This window comes from Orbicella faveolata, unplaced genomic scaffold, assembly GCF_042242905.1.
Source record: "Orbicella faveolata isolate gen_17 unplaced genomic scaffold, um_ofav_v1 contig_4, whole genome shotgun sequence".
Lineage (NCBI taxonomy): Eukaryota > Metazoa > Cnidaria > Anthozoa > Scleractinia > Merulinidae > Orbicella > Orbicella faveolata.
In genome coordinates, this window is record NW_028301569.1 from 11482240 (window position 1) to 11505966 (window position 23727).

Consider the following 23727-nt stretch of genomic DNA (forward strand, 5'->3'; position numbering starts at 1 on the left):
ACCAAACAAACCACAAAGAATGAGTGATAACACACAAAGTTCCACAAAGAACTTAGCCCACATGCACACCGATCCAGGTAATGTTTTCTTTTGAAAAGGTCACTCCTTTTCCTAATAATTTTTGTGGTGATGCTAAGTTTAATACAGACACTCCTTGCCGTCCTGTGGAATTTTACACAGAAACATACAAGAAGAAAAGGAAAAGTTTTGGCAACCATAATTCAAGCAAGATGTGTTCCAGACACCAATAGACTTGTAGTTCTCTTAATAATTCTCAGGAACAACACTGCCGAACATGGCTGTCTGATAACTAAGTAATCACTCCTGTTTTTCATAAGATGGCTATTTATCATGGTGGTCAAATAGGGGTACTCAAGCATATTCCTTTGTCTTGTGAGGTACTAACATGGAATGCTACAACTGCTAACTGTTGGAAATTATCAGGAGATGCGTGACGTTCAGCTTTGATCCTAAATTTTTTCGCTGCTTTCTTCAATAGTCCATGAATGTACTGGTCCTCTATTACCCTGGTGCAGAATTTTTAGACATTTTGATTCCAGCATCTTCGTTGGTGGTTTTAGAGTGAAGTCTTATGACTCTGCGGGTGTACCAGTGAAAGCCTAAATCAGTAAGCTTGAGTTTTTCCAAAGCAAAATGAAGCCATTCTCATGGGGATAATCAGAAATGGCAGAGCTTGCTGGACTTGCATAAGATGTAAATCCTTGCCAAGCTGCTTCATTCTTTCCTGCATAACTCTTCCTTATGTATACTTTGCTGCACTCCCAAGGATTCCTGCCAATGATGCCATCTTGTTGGGCTAGATTGCTGGTGTTCTTCGTTCCCACAGATGTATGTGACCTAAACATCACTTAAGACTTTATCATGGCTGGGATGCAGTGGTTTGAAGGCTTCTGACTGCTAAGATGTTGTAGAGGCTTTCATCACTGCATTCATGGAAATCTAGTTGGAATATAATTTTGGCTGGACCAATGATTTGTTCTTTCAACACAACATGAAATGACAAGTCCACAAAAAACAAATGCTCGGTATGGGGAGGTCAGACCCGTCGTCATCGCTCTTTCGTTGTCCATATACCCTCCCGAAGGAGTTGACTCGAGCTATACCCTTTACCCCGAAGGGTAAAGTTGGACTCACACTGCTGCAGGGTTTTTAAAATGTGAGCCAGAGCATTCGTCATAACTCACCCCTGACACCAGTGCCCTCCGAAGAGGTAGGCTTCCCCTCGCAGGAACCTCCAACCACATCAAGGACATAGGTCTCTAGTGAACAAATCATTTCATAACTTTGTAGTTGAGAAGAACAAAGTTCATACAAAGCGGAACCATGCACCTTGCCACAGATTTTCCCCTGCTTGCTTTTGCACCAGTAAGTGTCCTTGGCGTCATTTTGCTCTGGGAGAAGGTTTGGTGATAGGTGTAATCGTTTCATGCTGAACTTTCACTTGAAACTTTTGTTTTCCAGCATCTATGTGTCAAATCTTGCTTTGCTCTTTTATTTTTTTGGGTGTCTGTGCAACTTCTGCTTCTTTTTCCTTATTAGGACATAGTGTTCACCTCGTCTAGTTAGGTGCATTATATTCTGAGCTGTGAACTTCACAGGTTTTTAGCAGACATTTTTTCCCACCAGTGGATAACCAGGGTGCCACAAAGATGTTTCGAGTTTGTTTTTTGAAATAACTGTGAGTTGCATGTGTCCACATTGATTTACAGAAGCGATGTGCTTAAAGATTTGCAGTTTGGTCTACCATTTTGTTGACAGAGCTGACTGCAGTCTCTAAGAGAATGAGAAAAAGTCCACTGGTGTACACTAGTGTAATTGAAGTAGGTTGTACTGAAGCCTCAGTCAATCTTGAGTTTTGATGAACACAATGTTAACCAGTTACACCTTGCAATATTGAATGATGAATCTTGCCACCTGTGATTCTGGTCATTACAGCCTCACCAAGGCATCCTGTTTACCTGCTTTAAAATTATAACAAACTGTTGTAGATCTCCAAACACATTCAGGACATGTTCCACCATACACTGCATTGAGGACCATTACTTATTTTTCTAGCCAGGGCTATTTCAGTCGGCATCTCCAGACTAATGTTTAGAATGACTTTTTAAGGTCAAAGTCACAAGCAGTAAGGGTTGGAGATGTAAGCTTGGACTTCTGGAGAAGATTTCAGAAAGATGTCAACCAAAACCAAGCCAACCACAAAGAATGAGTGATAACACAAAGTTCCACAAAGAACTTAGCCCACATGCACAGCAATGCAGGTAATGTTTTCTTTTGAAAAGGTCAGTCCTATAACCAATAGTTTTTGTGATGCTAAGTTTAACGCAGACACTCCTTGCCTACCTCTGGAATTTGACACAGAAACATACAAGAAGAAAAGGAGAAGTTTTGGCAAGCATAATTCAAGCAAGATGTGTTCCAGACACCAACAGACTTGTAGTTCTCTTAATACTTTTTAGCAACGACACTGCCGAACATGGCTGTCTGATAAGTAAGTAATCACTCCTGTTTTTTCATAAGATGGTTATTTGTCATGGTGGTGAAACGGGGGTACTGAAGCATGATCCTTTGTCTTGTGAGGTAGTAACATGGGATGCTACAACTGCTAACTGTTGGTAATCATCAGGAGATGCATGACGTTCACCTTTGATGCTACATTTTCTGGCTGCCTTCATCAATAGTCCATGAATGTACTGGTCTTGTATTACCCTGGTGCAGATGTTTTAGACATTTTGATTCCATCATCTTTGTTGGTGCTTTTAGAGTGAAGTCTTATGACTCTGGGTGTGTACCAGTGAAAGCCTAAATCAGTAAACTTGTGTTGTTCCAAAGGAAAATGTGGCCAGTCTCATGGGGTCAATCAAGAACGGCAGATCTTGATGGACTTGCATAAGATGTAAGTCTTTGCAATTAGCTGCTGTACAATTTGCCTGGACCAATCATTTGTTCCTTCAAGAGAACATGAAATGAGAAAACCACATACTCTCCCGAAGGTGTTGAGTCGAGCTATACCGTTTACTCCAAAGGGTAAAGTTGGACTCACATTGGTGCAGGGTTTTTAAAATGCGAGTCAGAGCATTCATCATAGCTCCCTCATCCCCGGCCACCTGCATCCTCCTAAGAGGTAGGCTTTCCCTTGCAGAAACCTCCAACCACATCAAGGACATAGATCTTTAGTGGGCAAATAATTTTAAGACTACTTGAGAAGGACAATGTTCATTTAAGGTGAATCGACGTCCCTTGCCACAGATTTTTCCCTTCTTGGTTTTTATGCGTCATTTTTGTTGGTGTCACAGGGACATTTTGGCTGGGGAGGAGGTGAGGTGGTGCATGTAACAGTTCTCCCTGGAGAATGAATAGTGAAGGTATCATCTGCCTGGTGGTTTGTCGCAATGCAATGTACATCTTGGGTTTGCAGGTTGCAGAAGATATTGCCTTTTCTTCAAATACATGCATGATAAGTGAGGAAACAAGGATGCATTCTGCCTCATAGTGAATCTATGTCCACCTGAAAGGGAAACCTACGAGGTCTGCAGTTTGAGTAGGTGCTAAAGTCTGGACAGACTTGACAAGGCTGTGGCCCTCCCCTTCTTTTGTAGGACAGCTTTCTTCTAGTTTCTATGTCTTCTCACATTGTACTAGTGGTTAGCCTTGTTTGAGATTGTCATAGGTTCCATTATGGCTTGTGAAGGTCTTCTGTAGTCTTCATAACTCACTAACTGTTCTCAAACCACATTCAAGGTTAATGTGAGCTAACTTGTATAAAAACTTTGATTGTTAAACCCGCAACAAAACAATGAAAATTGTGCTTAACTCCTAGTAAGGCAATTGACTTATGTTTTCATTACTGCTAAAAATGGTATTTAATTTTTTATTCCTTCAGAGACAATTGATTCACAAGTGCATAGTTAATGCTCTGCTGAAAATGGTGTTTGATAAAAAATTTCAACTCTTCGGCAGACAATTGACTCTTGTTTGCAAAATTATTCCTTATACATTACTAAAACTTTTGATTAGCACAATCATTCTTTAATCTTCTCTAGACATTTCACTTATGTTTGCATCATATATACTCTAGATCAACCAAAAAGTAAAATGTACTTCTTATGTTTCCACAGAGACAATTTTACCGTGGATTGAATTCTCAATAGAAAGCTGAAGTATTTTGCAAACTCTTGTTGCCAAAACTCCTATCATTATTGTTAAGTTAGTATCATGACAATAATTTACCTTTTCTTTCCTCTTAGATCAGAGGGTCTGTTTCTTCATTCCTGGATTTGACTGACACTGAGTAGGTGGTCTGCATACTAAAACAAAAAATGTTATTTTGTGGCCACATTGTATAAAGCATATGACTTACCATGCTTGAAGAAGGACATGTTTTTAGACCTCTTGTCTGCTCAGTTTCTCCTTAGGTTAGATTTCATGACGTTATGCTGGTGACAATACCTGCAACAACTGCACTAAAAGTTTCAGTTAGTAACTGCATCATTGTTTAAGATTTTAGCAGTTGCGAAAAACAAAGATTTATGATAATGCTCCCGAAAATGAGCTGGTGCCCGAAAATGGACTGGTCTGTTAACAATATGATACACGTATTTGACTTTGTCTTTAACTGGCCGAATATTTTATAGTGCTGAACATGCAAATGTGACTTGCGGTATCAAAAATAGATATGGTCAAGTTGTAGATCCTGAAATAAAAATTGTTAGCAAACAGCAGTATTGTGTTAAAATTAAAGAAAATGACACAGACAACAAGTGTGGGGGTATTTTATTGTTACCAAATATGGCATTATTGTGACATTAATTATTCTACAGAATATTAATTTCGAAAGCAGAAGCACATTTTGAACAGCGCTGCCTGAATTTTTCCAGTTTTTAAGAACACAGAGTGTTCCTGAATATGATTTTGTTAAATATTTCTAGTAGGGACACCTTAAAATTAATGAATGAGACATTGGTTTTGTATAGTTTTATTGAAAGTTACATTATATTCCATCATTTCTACAATAACCCACAGGACCTACATATAAGTGCATATGTTTTGTATGCCCCCGAAAATGGGCTCCATCAGATGTATAGAAAAAATTATAGACTTTTCTATTTCTCTCATGTGGAATTAATTGACACAAACACACAGCCTTAAAATTAATGAATGAAACATTGGTTTTGTATAGTTAATGAAAGTTACATTATATTCCATCATTTCTACAATAATCCACAGGACCTACATATAAGTGCATATGCCCCCGAAAATGGGCTCCATCAGAAGTATAGAAAAAATATTATAGACTTTTCTATTTCTCTCATGTGGAAGTAATTGACACAAACACACAGCAATAATAATTATTAAGTTAAAACTAAATTTAAAGTAAATGACACACAGACACAGGCTTTTTTGTTTTATTCTTAGTGTGTATCCATTACATCATTTCTACATTAATCCACAGGACCTAAGTAAGTATCAAGGAGGGGGCGCATTCCTATTTGAAAAATTTAGCATCCATAGAAACCTCAAGTGTTCCTGTGCCAGCTGGCACTGCAATTGGAACACTCAGGGTGTCCTAGATGATATATGAGCATATTAAGTGGCCTGCTAACAATTCATAGTCGCAACCAAGCCTTTGTGCACCAAATTTGAGCCAATTGTGTTCTGAACCGAAAGCCAAACCAAAAGCTGAACCAATAGCCGAACTGAAAGCCGATTCGAAAGCCGAAAATAGAGATCTGTTGTTCAGAACCTGAATACATCACTCATTCCAAACTAAGCCATGTATCCCAAACACTATTAAAATTGTCTGGATAGCAATTTGGCAAAAATAGTTCAAATGATTTTTACAAGCATTTCACCTGTGTTAAAATTGGCAAAAGCTGAGATTAGAAGTGAATGGTGTATTCCAGTGTAAAACAACACATTATGGTAACTACGTTCCACATACCTCATTCCATGGTGTAGACCCTCCTTTCCTTGTGTGGGTTGATGGCTTGTACAAGCTTATAATTATGATATAGATTTGATATTGTCAAAAAATTTGGCAACAGCTGACAAGCTGTCATGACAGACAATTGGCTTAAGAGTTTGAAATGAAAACAAACATGTGGGCCAGTGTTGAAACTGAGAGCTTGCAAAGCACTCTGGAAAAATTACTGACTTTCTGAAAATTTAGCAAACAAATGAACACAGATATTAAAACAAAATGAAAACACAAATAATGGCCCAAAATTTTGACTGGCAACCATCAAACTGCCAAAATATGACATCAGACAATTGGTTTAAGTGTTTTTGTGAATGATCCTAGCAAAGGTGTGTGTCTAGTCCCTTCTAACTGCTCATTTGCCCAAGCCTTAATGGCTACAACTGGAGATAAACCACTAACAGTTCAAAGGCTAAATTCTCCAGTAACCTACATTTAAGTAAATGTCTGGTTGAACCTTCAGTGCCAAAATGATTTTCAGAAACAGTTTTAAGACATGATTTTGGTCGAAATAGTTTCACTCAATCACAGAGCTTAGATTCACTGCCATTGAGTGAAACTTGTACATATCAATTAGTTTCATTGTACTGCGCAACTAAGCAGGGAGATGCAGCAAAGCCGAAGTAGAGCCGAGGTTGAGCCGAAGTAGAGCTGAAGCAGAGCCGAAGTAGAGCCGAAGTAGAGCCGAAGTAGAGCCGAAGTAGAGCCAAAGTAGAGCCGAAGTAGAGCCGCGGTAGTGCTGAAATAATGCAGATGCAGTGTTGAAGTATGGTCAAAGCTGAGCCAAAGTAATGTGAAGTAGAGCCAAAACTTGAAAAGCCGAAAAGCCTGAAAAGAAACCCAATGGAAAAACCTGGGGGGAGGAGCCATCCCAAACCTTGGGCCCAGCTAACTAATCTAACTACATTAGTTACCTTAAGTTAAGCCGAATCAGAAGCAAATTGACTTCTAGCCGAAATTTGATTTAAGGTTCAACCAGAGCTCTATTTAACCCTCCCCACCCAACCCACAAGTAATTTCACCAACCAACATTGTATTCAAGTCTTCCTTCAGAATCTTCTTTCTGACTCATTGCCACTCTTCTCATCTGAGTAAATTGTAGTTAGCAGTAGATAATGGGAAGGAGGAAAGAGAAGATTTCTCTTCTTCCCAACCCTACCATTACTTCTGCATCTTACAATGTCCCCATTCGTGTTGATCGGGTCCGAGTCAGATCTTGTCTTTATCGGATGGAGCTGATATCTTGTATTGGTAAAGCTGAAGATACAACCAGTTACAGTCTGCTCATCAGGAACTAAGAAAAATGAAAAAAGGTATATGAACATGAAGGTCGTCACGAGAGAAAGTGTGTACTTCATAAAATATGTTTCTTATACCAGTTTAAATAATTTGCTTTAGCAGTGGTGGATCTAGGGGGGGGCAGGCCCCCCTTATTTTGGGTAAAAAAAGAAAAAATCACAGAAAGAAGAAAAGCCAGCAGGGCAACAAAAACAACCTCCCGCCCCCCTTAGCTCAAGCTCTGGATCTGCCACTGTTTTCGGGTGAACCATTTGACTTTAGAGGGGGTTGTGGGTGATTTGGTAACATGAACTAGAAAACTTTTCTCAGGATGTGTGTATGCACGATATTTTTCCTTGGTATAATATGCTTTTTTCAACTCACTGAATGTGCTTGAATTTTTTAAAAAAATCAACCAGCTTGCCCTCAAAAGTCAACCAGTCCATCCCTTAATATTGTCATCTCAAATTCTGATAATGAAAGAGTCATGAAGCAGCTCTTGTAAGGTCTCACATGACTGGTTTGATATTCTTTAAGGGAACAATAGAACAAACAATAAACAATGCAGTGACAGCTCCAGAACTTGAGCTAAAGGGGGAGGCAGTTTTGTTTTGCTTGCCCTGCCAGCTTTTCTTCCCTCTGTGATTTTTTCTTTTCTTACCCAAAATAAGGGGGGGCAGGTCCCCCGGGCCCATCCCCTAGATCCACCACTACAGTGCCTCTAGACCAAAACAATAACAGCTGCTACAATAGATCAATAGCAGCGTAGGAGAAGTGCTGCACATCCATAATGAAACCCACACCAATAAAACATTGTGAATACAATTGAGTTCCGACACCTTTTCCTTACTTAAAATTACTGGTTTGTTTTTACACAGACAGAGCTTACAGAGATGAAATATTTTAAAAATTGAATCGGATGCTTTTATTTCCAAAGAAACAGGAGAAATAAAACATTTTGCAAACATGTTAGTTTAGTCTGGTCAAAAACTGCCTGATCGGTTTACGCGGAAACCTTTCTTGTCTGCATTTATTGTGTTATGAAAAGAACTAAGAAATTTTTTTTGTGTCGAATGATAAAAATAGGCAATTAATAATTATTTTATTTCAAGTAGACTTACCTTTCAAACGTTTTAACTGCCGGGTCTTTCCACTTCACGGATGTGTGCAACTGCAAAACATGTTGACGGCAGCGTTTCTGACGAAGTCGCAGGAAAAAAATTTTTCATGTCCTCCAGCAAATCCTGTAAACAAAGATATAGTTAGCGCACAGACTAAGATGATCAGGGAAAAAAGCATTTTGGAAACGTGGTAGTTTTATTTTGCACCACAGCAAAAATTGTCTCTTCAGTTTGCGCGGGAAGCTTGCTTGTCTTCATTTCCTGAATTACGAAGAGAACTTTTTTACAATTTTTGTGCAGAATGATAAAAAAGCTATTAAATCATATGTTTTGCTTCAAGAATTACAGTGAAGTGATTCTTACCATTCAAAATGCGAGCGTCTTTTTCCACTGCGGTGTGCGGGCAACTGCAAAAGCGTAAATGTTTCTCAATGTGCTCAAGGTAAATGTTTCCTCATTTCTCCTTGCAAATTTCTGTAAACAAAATTAAAATTAAATGAATTTGATAAAGAATACCCAATTTGTGCATAACAGGTCATCAATAGAACATTTTCACCTGTGCAAATTGAATTTGCTTTAGCATAAATTAAACCACGTGTTTCTTCCACAGAGTTCACCGGCTAAGAACAAGTCATTTTGTAGACACTTTGAAGCTTTCAACAGCAAAGGTACTCACCTGTTTACCTTTATTCGCTTCATTAATTTGAGAAATGTTACCTCCCTGGCTGTAGTTGGCGAAGAACGAAAAGTTACGAGCTTCTCTTAACGAAAATGTTTCGAGGGGAAAATGTTTGTCGAGAATGCAACTTGTGCAGATCGGCGCCTACTTCTTCCTGGTACCACGTGGGCTAATACTCTTCTCTGATTGGTTTGCTCCCTGGCACGGGCATTTCCATCTTACGTCATTGACTGTAACTTGGTAAACAACTATTGAATAAAACATTTTTGGAACTAATTTTGAAGTTTTGAGTGCAAAACAGCGTTCCTTTAAGCAAAGTAACTACACGTTCTTTGACAATGCGCCATTTCTCTTACTTTAAGTGTTTTTAGCGACATTATTCAAGAGACGTGGAAGACCTGTCAATCAGAATGACGCTGACCCTCGTGGGTTACTCCTGATTTCTGATTAGCTCCTTTCATTACACTGCTTTCAACTGGCTTTAAATGCTCTGACTTCAACGACACAAAGGGCGCTATCCATTCAACCCAACAATTCTGAAAATTTTGAAACGGAGACAAATGGTATAGGAATTTTCTGGGAAAGCAAGCTATTCAACCGAAAATTCCGGAAAAGTCAAATGAAACTAAAATTCCCGTTTAGAAATTTCCGAAAATTTTGGTATACCTCGCTTAGGTTGTCCTCTTTTCCTGGAGTTCCGGAAAATGCTGTTCCAGTCACCTCGGGAAATTTCCGGAAATGCAAACCGGAATTTTCCTGATTTTCCAGAGAAGAGGAAAACCTACTAGGCAAATTTTTGACAATTTCTGACCGGGTATTTCCGGTGCATTTGAATTTCCCACTCGATTCTTTTGAATCGTGGAAATTCAACAATTTTTGGTTTTTCCGGAATCTTTCCCGGGAAATTTCCGTTTTCAGTTAAATTTTCTGCGATTTCTCAGCTATCAGTCATAATTTCAGCCCATTTTTCCGCAATCAGTAAATATTCCAAACTCGAATATCAGCTTTCAGTTTAAAACATAGGCACGCAAGGCGTGCAAGAGTTATTTTTTTGTGAACTATAAGTCTCGGAGATAGGAGCATTCATGGAACTGTTTACAGTAATGATTTGGTTGATTTGACAAATTTTTTTGGTTGCGATGTACAGCAAGAAAGAAACTGGGTGTTTATGATGTACATACGATGTTACATCGGTAATGGTAAGATAACTAAATAGTAAGCCCTAAAATGTTTGACTGAACAAACTACAGTAATCTGACACGCCTCCAGATTAATGTAGATACCATCTTATTTTCTAACAGGCAATTTTATTCGTTCTTTGATACAACCCACACTGTGATTGGTCTGACACGCGCACATGCATAACTCCCCTCACTCACCGATCACCGGGGACTTCCTTATATGGGCTATATAGGCCTGTGCGGCCCCGAAGGGTATGGTTTTTCAGCCGTTTTGGTCATAAATAGGGTATCGATTTTAGCTGATTTTGGTCATTTTGGTCATAAATAGGGTACGGTTTTTGCACTCTAGCCTTGATATGGGTATGCTTTAAGAAGAAGCCACTTTTTTCATCATTATCGAAAAGAAAATCAACAAAAGCCCTTGACAAATTTATATGTTTACGGTAATTTAACATTGGTTTGAACTAGCGAGCTAGTTATAACGCAGGTCTGAAACAGGGTTTTGATTTGAGGGTCAGGTCGTAAATAGGGTTTCGAATTTTTGGTCAGGTCATAAATAGGGTAAGGAATATCGCAGATTTTGGTCATAAATAGGGTAAGGGTTTTGGGAAGCGGGCCGCACACCCCCAACCAATTTTTCTGGGAGTACCCCCTCGGGAGCCCTTCCAGCCCCCAAGAGGAATTTTTGCTCAAAAATACTCAAGTTAAGAGAACTTTTCGCATTTTATACGAGTCGTAAGTTTACCCTTTTTACACAACACAACGCAACAACACTACTTCACCGAAAATTGAAAGAAAGAGAAAAAACCTCTCTGACACGTTGAAAGTCTGATTTAATTAAATTGCACTTTAACTTGGTGCCACACAGTCTTCAAAGAACATTTGAACAGTTTTCATACTTTTTACCTTTAAATATATCGGACTGAAAAGAATGTCATAAAATGCCCATCAAATAAAAATATCAAACTGCTACCGCAGAGACGTAAAAACACTCTAGAAATGAAAGCTTCTTTTTTGTTTAATATCGTGGGAACAATAGCCGATAACTTGTAAGCTTTAATTGAATTTACTCCCATATGAAAAACAAAAGTGTCGAGTTACCATTTGTAACTAAAAATAGCAAACATCTCGTGGGAACAAATGGTGACGATTCGTCAGCTCTAATTGAATTTACTACCCAATGTACGTATGTAACTGTCACACTCCCCTCCAAACCGGACTAAAAATCACAAACCGGCAACATACACGTCACTCTTTATTTTTCAATTACCAAAGTCTTTGTGTTTATACATACCTTGTGTTTCTCACGTACCATTTACCTTTACGACAAGAAATTTGATTGGCTGTTCATAGTAGATCCAATCTGATTGGTGTGACATACATACATCTCTCACTCACTCACTCACTCACTCACTTACTCACTCACCCATTGACCCGTCCATAACATACCCGACGCGCCGACTAAGAGGTATTTTTTTTACAAAAAAATAACTCAACAAATGCACACAAATGTCGGCCCCTCTGCAATGACCTGGTGGAATTTTGAAATTAAGGTTACAGTATACCTTCAGATCGGCAATTTTCTTCAAATTTGGATTTTTGGTTCAAACTAATGGTCGAAGAGTAATCTCTAATTTCTGAAAACAAAATTGAAAAAAACCTAATATTGGCGGAGAAAGGGATGTTTTACGTTATGGCCGGAAGTAAAAGTTCCCTCTTGATTGACAGCCCTATAACGTGTATGCAATCAACCGAGACTACTTTCGCGGGAATATTACCGATGTTGATACCACGAATTGGCTGGCTACTCAGTTTAATCAGCATTGTTAATCCAAGCATTTTTCGTGTAAGATGTAATTCTATTAAGTTATAAGTAAACATGGACCACGGAAAACTCCGTTTACCAGTTCGAAAGAGCGAAGAATGGATAAAAATACATCAATGAGTGAAGAAGCGAAAGTTGACCTCGCGGATGAAGCTACGGACGTATCAAGCGGGCAAAAAGATCGAGTCAAGAGAAGAGAAAGGTTGTGTAAAATTTGGGAACTCGACAGCGATAACAGTGATGTTTACAGTGACTCTTTTGTTGAGTTCGATACCGATGAATCGTCCAACTCATTGAGATCCATTGTAATATTATCCATGCACATTTGCTCTGCCGCGCTTTCTTTTGTTTGTTCTCGTCGCCCAGCTACTCTAACGTTCGTATCCTTTTTCGTCTTCCCCATTTTGCCAAACCAGCTTCACGAAAAACCCAGCTGCAGAAAAATTATCTCTCCGCCTTGAGCGCATTGCGAAACGCAAGGTTTTTTTTGCAGATTCACGCGTAAATTTCACCACGAGTTAATGGTAGTAAATTTTCCAAGCGCTGATTGGCTCAGTGATCTGAGAACCCAGTTGAAGGCGTTTGTGGGTGGAGTTTGTTTGCGAAGTAAGATATTTTTCTTAGCGCTGTTTTCTCGGATAAATTTTTTCACTTGAAGCAGCCACTTTAAAGAGTTACAACTCAAACGGAATTTGTTTGTTTGCCCTCAAATTTGGACAGTAGCTAGATTAACATATGAAAAACAAAAACGTGTCTGCGAATTGTTTATTTCGAAATATTTTTTCTCCGAGAGCGATTTTTGTACGATCACTTCACATTTTTTTAATCCTATTTCGAAAATGTTCTGTAACTTTTTACTACAATTGAATATGGAAAAACGCAGACACGCTTTTTTAGCGCTTTTTGTCCTGAAACCGAGGAAAAAAATAAATTGGCGAAAAACAAAATTCGCTTTGACTTGTAGCTTCCAAAAGGTGATTAGGACGCTTGCATTTGGTGACCGTGAAAAAATTGGCAATTCATTTTATTTAAAAATTTTTGGTATGGTTTGATAGCCAGCTCTATAAGCTTTAATTTGATATGGGGCTTAGGTATCTACAGCTTAAACTGGACGCGCTACATCGCTTGGATGCGAGACACCCCTGAAGGTATACGGTAACCTTAATTCACCTATTGAGCCGTTAGTTTCACTTTTTCTCTGTTTCTTTCTTTTAAGCCTCGCAACTCTATCAACTTCTGTCTCACTTTTTCTCTTACGCTCCATCCTCTTTCTTATAGTTTCCAATCTAAGTAATCTTCTCTCTCCCTTTTTTTCACTACTTCTTTTAACTTGCATACTTCTCCTTACTTTGAGTAATCTAGACGTTCTTTGCTCCACTGTTTCCTGTGTTTTCCTTAGCTGAAAACTGTCTTTCTTTCTTTTTAATCTAACATCCCTTTCTTCAACTGTTTCCTGTTGTTTTCTTTGCTTAAGACTATCTCTTCTCTTTTTTAATCTTGTTTCCCTTTTTGCAACCGTTTCTTGATTTTTCCTTTGTTTAAAACCCTCTTTCCATCTCTTTAATCTAACCTCCCTTTCCTCAAATGTTTCCTGTCGTTTTATCTGCGTAAAACTATCTCTTCTCTTTTTTAATCTCGTCTCTCTTTGTTCAACCGTTTCCTGATTTTTCCTCTGCTGAAAACCCTCTTTCAATTTCTTTAATCTAACCTCCCTTTGCTCAGCTGTTTCTTGATTTTTTCTTTGCTGAAAACCCTCTTTCAATTTCTTTAATCTAACCTCCCTTTGCGCAACTGTTTCTTGATTTTTTCTTTGCTGAAAACCCTTATTCAATTTCTTTAATCTAACCTCCCTTTGCTCAACTGTTTCTTGGTTTTTTCTTTGCTGAAAACCCTCTTTCAATTTCTTTAATCTAACCTCCCTTTGCTCAACCGTTTCTTGATTTTGTCTTTGCTGAAAACCCTCTTTTAATTTCTTTTTTCTAACCTCCCTTTGCGCAACTGTTTCTTGATTTTTTCTTTGCTGAAAACCCTCTTTCAATTTCTTTAATCTAACCTCCCTTTGCGCAACTGTTTCTTGGTTTTTTCTTTGCTGAAAACCCTCTTTCAATTTCTTTAATCTAACCTCCCTTTGCTCAACTGTTTCTTGGTTTTTTCTTTGCTGAAAACCCTCTTTCAATTTCTTTAATCTAACCTCCCTTTGCTCAAATGTTTCTTGATTTTTCCTTTGCTTAAAACTTTCTTTCAATTTTTTTAATTTAATCTTCCTTTGTTCGATTGTCTCCCGATCTTTCCTTTGCTCTCTACATTTTTTCGATTTCTCTAATCTTGATTTTCTACTTTCTTCCGTCTCAATATTTCTTGCCTTTCGATTTCTTTCTTTAGCTTTGTCCAGCCTCATCTTCTTTTCACCTTCAGATTCATTTTGCCTTTTTGCTTTGTTCCTTTCTCTCATCTTCTGAAGCCTCAAAACTCTTTGTTCACATGTTTCCATTTTTCTCTCTCGACGCCTCTGCTCTCGCATCTTATCCAGCCTCCTTGTTTTGCTATGACCCGCTGAATCCTTTTCTATGACCGGCACTCTATTATGGACTTTTGTACTTTCACTAAAATTACCCTCCATTTTTTTACTATTAATAATATTCACATCACATTCTTCAAACATTAACTTGGTAACATGTACACCTATCACTTCAAAAGGTACGACTTTATTACATGAATAAAACCTTTGCAAATAGTCGATTAATTTTTCTAACCTTGAAAACTCAAGCAAAACGGAAGTTCCTTCACTGCATGCATTGCCCCACTTATCTCTAGAATGAGCATCAAACAATTTTATTTTATCTTCAGCAAAAAATATCGCCACAGTGTTACAAAATATTGTTAGCAGACAAGCATTATATCGCCTTTTCAAAAAACGTAATGCTTCCAACAAAGAAAAATAGCAGCCTCTTGACTCTAACATGTTCACATCACCGACAATGCTTTCACTATAAGATAATCTGTATGTTTCGTCATCCAAGGACAATGCACTGGGTATTTCACTTAGTAAAAGCAAATCTTCTTTTATTGACAAATGAATATATGAGTAAAGGCCATTTCCCACACTAAGAATATTGACCATTTTTGTACTGTTCCATGCTTCTGTAAAACAGCTAGCAGTTGCATTAAATATAATCGCTACCAGACTATTTACAACACATTGTTTCCCAGCATTTATCCCAAATAACTCCTCGTTACCTTGATGAAAACTTCCTGTTACTGTACGTAACTCATTCATGTATACTGGTCCAGGATTACTTTCAATGTCATTATAGAGTTTAATACTCTTGTACAAACTTTGATGATTTTTATCCGTAAATACTTCGCAACAATTTTTAAGAACAACTCTTTTCCTACCCTTATTAAGCATACTATGTGCCTTTTGTTTCTTCTTCTTTCTCTCCTTTTTAGCTGATATCCCAAAGAAATACTTGAAACAGACGTGCTCCTTTCGAATGCTGCTTTTTCTGAACTTGTAAAGTATAGACGACCTTGGAACAGCTCCCAGTACTTTTCTCTTAAATAAGCATCTTATCTTTCTATTTTTTTGCATACCAATCTTAACCCTGGAACTAATTCTTGAAGGTTCTCGACATCTAAACTTACGTCTTCCAGTCACGCTTTTGTATCCTCCGCTACACTCGAAAATACAATATCTCGATCTTACACTTTTTAAATCGTTTTCAGAGCACTCGTTCCCTCCAAATAATTATTGCCATCGATCCAACACATAAGCTTGAAATCCCTAGCTTTTGCGCGCAATCCTTCACTCGTTTTACATTTAGTACACAGTGTTCTTTCTCTAAATTTCAAGGAACTAACGCTTAAAGTCTTTATTGATAACTCTCCGCGCACATACTCACTTTCGACGACAGGATCTGCAGCTTTACTGATATCCATGTCTCGCTGATCGTCTACAATTGTTTCTCTCTGTTCCTGTTTCTTACACAGTGTGACTATCATAGCAAAAATTTTCAATGACACCACACTTACTATACGAAATATTCCCAGCCACCTTCGACGCAAAGTAGGCCATGACGCAATCACAACGAGATTTCTTAACATTTCTGCAACTCTTTGTAATAACCACACAAACAACTTCATAACAACAATATCCGTCCTACAATTTTTACTTCGGTCAACAAAACTAGCCCGTCCAAAACAAACGCTCGAATCACAATTTAGTGTTGGCCTTTTGCTGACAGCGTGTGCGTTGTAAGCAGCTGAGCGTCACAGAAAATACTTTCCTTATGTAATTCTCCCTCCATAAAGCTAAATCGATTGACATGTAAAATGTTCGACTGAACATACTAATGTAATCTGACACGTCTCCAGATTAATGTAGATATCATCCTACTTTCTAACAGACAATTTGATTCGTTCTTTGATACAACCCACACTGTGATTCGTGTGACACGAGCACATGCATAACTCCCTTTCTCACCGATCACATAGCCCTTCCAACCCCTAAGGGGAACTTTTGCTCAAAAATACTCAAGAGAACTTTTCGCATTTTAGACGAGTCGTAAGTTTACCCTTTTTACACAACACAACGCAACAACACTACTTCACCAAAAATAGAAAGAAAGAAAAAACCTCTCTGACACGTTGAAAGTCTGATTTAATTAAATGCACTTTAACTTGACGCCACGAAGTCTTCAAAGAACATTTGAACAGTTTTCATACATTTTACCTTTAAAAATATCAGACTAAAATGAACGTCATCAAATAAAACTATTAAACTACTGTTGCACACACGTAAAAACACTCTAGAAATGAAAGCTTCTTTTTTGTTTAATATCCTGGAAACAATAGCCGATAACTTGTAAGCTCTAATTGAATTTACTCCCATATGAAAAACAAGTGTCGAGTTACCATTTGTAACTAAAAATAGCAAACATCTCGTGGGAACAAGTGGTGACGATTCGTCAGCTCTAATTGAATTTACTACCTTGTGAAAAACAAGAGTGTCAAATTACACTTTGTAACTGAAAAATAAAAATATATCGCTATATTTGCATGCAATAAAAACAAAACAATCACTACCTGCACTTACTATCGTAAACGTTAGAACTGTTTCAAATCTAAATATTCTCGTCTCCTCTAAAACATCCCCTAAGAACTAGAACCGACGATTCGTGACCTCTAATTGAATTTACTCCTTGTGAAAAACAAGAGTGTCAAATTACACTTTGTAACTGAAAAATAAAAATATATCGCTATATTTGCATGCAATAAAAACAAAACAATCACTACCTGCACTTACTATCGTAAACGTTAGAACTGTTTCAAATCTAAATAGTCTCGTCTCCTCTAAAACATCCCCTAAGAGCTAGAACCGACGATTCGTGACCTCTAATTGAATTTACTCCTTGTGAAAAACATAACTTGTAAGCTCTAATTGAATTTACTCCCATATGAAAAACAAAAGTGTCTAGTTACCATTTGTAACTAAAAATAACAAACATCTCGTGGGAACAAGTGGTGACGATTCGTCAGCTCTAATTGACTTTACTACCTTGTGAAAAACAAGAGTGTCAAATTACCCATTGTAACTAAAAAATAAAAATATCTCGTTACATTTGCATGCAATAAGAACAAAACAATCGTTACCTGCACTTACTATTGTAAACGTTAGAACTGCTTCAAATCTAAATAGTCTCGTCTCCTCTAAAACATGTCTTAAGAACTAGAACCGACGATTCGTGACCTCTAATTGAATTAACTCCTTGTGAAAAACAAAAGTATCAAGTTACCCTTTGTAATTAAAAATAAAAATATCTCGTGTCATTTGCCTACTAATCATGAACTGCTTCAAAACTCGAGACTCATCTCGTTCATAACTAGCCACCATTACACTGAAAATTATGCACTCTAAAACAACCCAATGTACGTGTGTAACTGTCACACTCCCCTCCAAACCGGACTAAAAATCACAAACCGGCAACATACACGTCACTCTTTATTTTTCAATTACCAAAGTCCTTGTGTTTATACATACCTTGTGTTTCTCACGAAGCATTTACCGTTACAACAAGAAATTTGATTGGCTGTTCATAGTAGATCCAATCTGATTGGTGTGACATACATACATCTCTCACTCACTCACTCACTCACTCACCCATTGACCCGTCCATAACATACCCGACGCGCCGACTAAGAGGTATTTTTTTTACAAAAAAATAACTCAAAAAGCGTCATTTCTTCGGCAAAACTGTTTGTTTAATCAACATAACTTGTGTTCACACTAGGCCGAAACATGAATAGTCTGATCACGAATGAAACATGTTTTGTTATGACAATTGTTTACATCAGACAGTGCATTGCCCGAATCATGGTTGAAACATTATTCTGATCATGATCAGACCAAACACGTTCAAAATGGCGGATGGATGCGGAGAGGAGGCGAGTGCCCAAAAGAACCAAAATTGGGGCTATTATGAGGCCAAATGTCTAGTTGAAATATGGGCCGATGAAGAAATACAACGGCAATTATCGGCGATGGGTAGAAAGCAGAAGATCTCACCAGGCGTCGTGTGCAAAACCGAGTCGTAAAATAATCAAGATAAACTGTGTCACTACGTTTTCCGAATGTATACATGTTTAGTTAAGGGATAGTTCTCACTATGAGCAGCAGTTAATGAATAAACCTTTCTTTATTTTCCAATCCTACTAATCCTCTTGGAAACAGATTTGTGACAGAGGGTCATTAGGAAGGTGGAGAGGGGTGTCTAAATAGAAAGGGTAATATTTAAGAAATAGGAAACATGTTGTCCGTGTTTCTATCGAGTTTTAGTATAAATCTACCTGCGTTCTATCGCGAATGCTGTTCTCTGATTGGCTACGCTACACACTATCTATTCTGTGATAGATAGTGAGTAGCGTAGCAGTATGCGCTTGTTAACAAAATGTCGGCCGCTTCTTGGCGTTTCCCAAGTGTCTGTGAAGAGGATTTAGATGTAGAATTTCCATTTAAACCTTTGAAGTGGCAGCAGCCAGCTGGATAGAGGAAACGTTTAGTACGTTAGTCTTCTTCGCGATGCTAACAAACTCGTACAATTTCAACGCATAGGCTTAAAAAGGTATCAGAATTTCTTTCAGGCCATCCTCTTTTTTTCTCCGTTTGGCGTCGTCCGACCGACCCAAATTTTTGGCATTTTCAAAAAAGAAAGTTAACGACGTAGTCAAACCATTGTTCATTTTAAATAATTCTTTTAGTCAGAAAAACGAGCAAAGTAACAGCATAGAGAAAAACGGCTGTCTAAAATTAGTCCCACGTTGTCTTAATTTTACAATAACATCAACCAAATTTTCCACCATATTGATTTTGGGTTCTTTTTTTTAGGTTTTTTTTTCAATCCGACCGACCGACCCAATGTCAGGAAACGCATTCGACGCTGAACGAAAATATAAGGGGATGGCCTCATCAGCACTTCACGCTGGACCTCCAGCTGTTTCAGAACACAAGGCTCCCTCTCTCCCTTTCAACAAATAGATACATTTTATAAAATAAAGCTGCTGAAACCCGGTTATTTCGAAACCCCACCATTTCAATGGCGGGTTGTACAAGACGTTTATTGAGCTAACATCGAAATGTCGGATTCAGTAAAGTTTTGTTTTGTTTTGTTTTTTCATAACTTTATAACTTTTCTTCTATCGCAGATTTTTTTGTTTGGACGATTAACTCGCCATTGTAAAAATAAAGAGAAACAGACATTTTCTAGAGTCCATTACACACACCAGTTCAAAGAACGAGATGGGGTGGATACATTCATACTTTTTCGCTTACTTATCATTTTTTTTTTTGTTCAGAAAGACAGACACCTTTTGCTTTTTTTGTAATGTTCTAGAGCACATGCTTCCCCAAAGTAATGTTTACACTTGGTAACAACCGGATTCTTAAATGATTCCCGGCAAATAAAACAGGCAAATGGAAGGTCATCGTCATTGTGACTGTCTATTTCATATGCATGTGGATCTTGTTTGCTGTAGTTTCCTTCTTTCAGTTTATGCTCCAGCTGCCATCCATGCTTGTAATCACTGCGATCATGCAAAAAATTTGCAGCTATCTCCAAAGCCGCAAAAACCAGTTTCCTTGTAGTCCTTGCATATGTCTGGTTGGTAATCCCACTGAATTGTTGCACGCAGATTAGCTGACAACCTGGTAGGTCCTTGTCTAAAAGCAAAGTGTAAAAAAATTAGAGATTCCTTCCAAAATCACAGATTTTCTTCAAAGTTTGGTCTCATACACTGAAACAAAAGTATTACACAGGTTGTCAAAATATCATGCGTGACCAAGCACAGCTTTCTCAAGTTACAGAACTATTGTCAAGTATCTAAGCGACAGCCTATTGGTATCTGGTCACTTTCCTTCATAGTCAACTTTAGACTTGAATTCATATATACATGATTTTAAATTCTTAGTGTAGATTTCTTACTGCTAAATTTTTTATAAATAGTTAGTTGTAGTAAAAATGACCCCACAAGCTTTTTAGCTTTAAATCCCATCTACAGATACAACCTAAAAAAAAATTCATTAAGTTTTGGGTGACAACTTTAGTTATTAGTTCAGTCGGTCGGTCAGTTGGTTGGTTGGCCAGTCAGTTAGTTAGTTAAGCCAGGTCCTCACTTGCAACACAGGCATAAGCACAAGCACAAGCATAAACATAAAATGCATATGCGCTAGTGGGAACAGGTGCAACGTAAGCATCAGCCTTCTGCCTATGCTTATATCGCTGTTATGCCCAGTGAGGACAAGGTCAGCATAGGTATAAAGCACCCGCTGATTGGCTGAAAGTCTTTTGCTTATGCTAATGCTTATACTTATGCCAATCATGTCCCCTCTGGACATAACAGCGACATAAGCATAAGACAATTGCAAGGTTTGATATTCTTATGCTTATGCTTATGCATATGTCCGACTGTACCCACTAGCACATAAGCTTCTTTTATACTAATGAGTGAGGAACAGGCTTTAGTTATAACAAATATTTTTGCACCCAGGTATGTCCAATTGACCTTTTTCGCTTGGGTAGTTTGTTTTCCCATTACAGACCATGTGATATTCTCCACAGAATTGTTCTTTTATCCATCTTAAAATTATTTATTCATGTGCACATGACTATCTGAAAATTTGAAAGGAAGAATTCTCAAGAGCATCATCGCATGGTCTGAAATGGGGCAACAAACCACCCAGTCGAAAAAGGTCTATTCAGCTAAAGCCAAATTTCCAAACTGGATCATGTTTTTCATGTCGAAATTCGGTTTCACTGTGTTTGTTTGACTACATTCCAAGAAGAAAGGTAACAAACCTGACCCCTCTCCTGAATGTCTAGCCCACAGTATAGTTGACATAGTTCACCAGTTATAAATCAGTTACCTGACCATTCCACTAGCAGCATTTCCTTACGCATTTCCTTTTTTCTCGTAGAACGTCATGTAATTGTTTAATTCTTTATACTGCTTATCATCTTTCTCCATGTTTTTCAGCTCTTCGTTGGTTTACAAACTCTTTTCAAACAAAGCTTGTGCATCTCGATCGAACTCTGTATCGATCTCTACAGTTGCTGTTGCTCCGAGGTCTTCTGGACCAGCTCGCATAGCAAAACGCGTTGATTTAAATGAAGCGTCGAATTCATCCTCTTCTACTTTGTGTTTTGACTTGGAATCGATCGAATCCCTCTGTCTTCTGGAACAATGGGTTGGAAATGGACTTATTTTCCTTCTTAATCACCGTTATGACATCCTCATCTTCGCTGTCTGACTTTTCTACTTTTCTCTCACGAACATTTCTGTTCTTGTTTGCCTTCTTAAAGAAAGCGCAAGTACGCTTTTTGGACGAAATTTCTTCGTTCGTTTCTGCCGACTCATCCGCCATTTTGATTTCGTCAAATACTAGTGTCCAGTCTTTTTACGATGGTAGACGCTCTCCCCAGTATCCACTCGGTGTTAATCATCCGGGATTTCTCTTTGTGTCTGGCGTCTCGTTCAGCGTGTGTCTGTTGGTTTGGTTGTAATGGTTGTCTTCGCGTGTAATTGTGCTGTACTTCAGTCATTTTGTAAAGTTACCCATGTTATGTTTATGTTTTGTACTGTGACTGTGGGTGAGTTGTTAACTAGTGAAATCAAAATGTCGGTGTTATAGCTGTTTCTGTCTTTCCATGTCTAAATGTGTTGTTGTTTGTGTGTCATTCATACTTTATGTGATAGTTTTAGGATTTTACAAGATACACTTGTTCTTATTTGATCACGGCACTTAAAAGTGTTGTGAGATGACGAGAAATGAGACTAGAGCATCTGAGTGGTGCCATGATAGTTTCAGAACTATGTGGAAATGATGAAGTGGTTTGTCACAAGATTGTACCATGATTGGAATAAGCCTGATTTCTGATCCACCCTACGAGACCCTACGGAGGCGCAGTGGCACTCATGGTTAGTGTGCTCGTCTCCAGATCGAGTGGTCCGGGCTCGAGCCCTGGCCGGGGACATTGTGTTGTGTTCTTGGGCAAGACACTTTACTCTCACAGTGCCTCACTCCACCCAAGTATATAAATGGGTACCGGCAAATATAATGCTGGGGTTAACCCTGTGATGGACTAGCATCCCATCCAGTCAGGAGTAGAAATACTCTTAGTTGCTTCACGCTACTGAAACTGGGATGTAAGCTCCAGCCTAGGTGGGCCACTTGGCTCATATGCAGACTTTACCTACGAGGCCCTACAACTGTACAAGAAAAAATAAGTGAAGCAAACTTATTTTTGCGCTTTTTTTTCCAATCACTCTTGGGGAGTAGAGATGGTGCAGTGGTGAGAGCACTCACCTCTCACCAATGTGGTCATGGTTCCATTCTGGCCTGGTGCCATATGTGGGTTGAGTTTGCTGTTGGTTCTCGCCTTGCTCCGAGGGTTTTTCTCTGGGTTCTCTGGTTTTCCTGCCTACAAAAAAAGAACATTCCAAATTTCCAATTTGAACAGGATAGAGTACCCATTTGAAAACCAGCTAAAGCTGATGTGTGGCGTCCTCTCTAAATATTGTAATTTATTTATATTTGTCCAGCCTGTCAAAGTGATAACCCTGAAGGAAAAAATAAATTTCCTTGCAGTTATTTGGACTAGACTCTTGCTGTTTTATAGAACTGGTGGTTGTAAAAGAGGGACTATAATATTTTTCAGCTAGGGGTAGAACCAAGTTAATGGGGTTGGGGAATTTTTCTGTCCAACTTCAGATTTGTGCAAAGACATATTTCAGAGGGAGGGGGGAAGAACTTGTTCTATGTATTTCTTCTTCACGGCTTAACTTTGTGCAATTTTTTCATCTATTATTTTTACTGTGTATCAATCATTTTGGTACTTTCTGAAAGAGAAACAGCCTGGGTAATGACATTGCTACATGGGGCTCAAAGGATTCAACACAATCACGATATAAATTATGCTCAAACAAGTAGACTATTTTTTTTAATCAAGTGGTAGTAGGTTTAATTATCTAAATGTTTGTTACTATCAGCTACAACATTTTATCATTATAATTTCTTTTAACTTGAATGGGAGTAGGTTTTCCTGGCAAGTGTATGAAACTTAAAATGAATCCAGTAGAACTTCTAGTAACTG

The 23727-nt window shown here is 38.2% G+C and overlaps 1 pseudogene across 1 annotated transcript; it reads right to left on the bottom strand.

The window, feature by feature from the left end:
- Positions 1-18755: 18755 nt before the first annotated feature.
- LOC110049716 (E3 ubiquitin-protein ligase RNF113A-like) lies at positions 18756-22296 on the bottom strand (annotated as a pseudogene). Its single transcript, XR_016203005.1, has 2 exons — positions 21501-22296; positions 18756-20297 (listed from the first exon to the last, which is right to left on the bottom strand). The product of XR_016203005.1 is annotated as an E3 ubiquitin-protein ligase RNF113A-like (transcript).
- Between the last annotated feature and the right edge of the window lie 1431 nt (positions 22297-23727).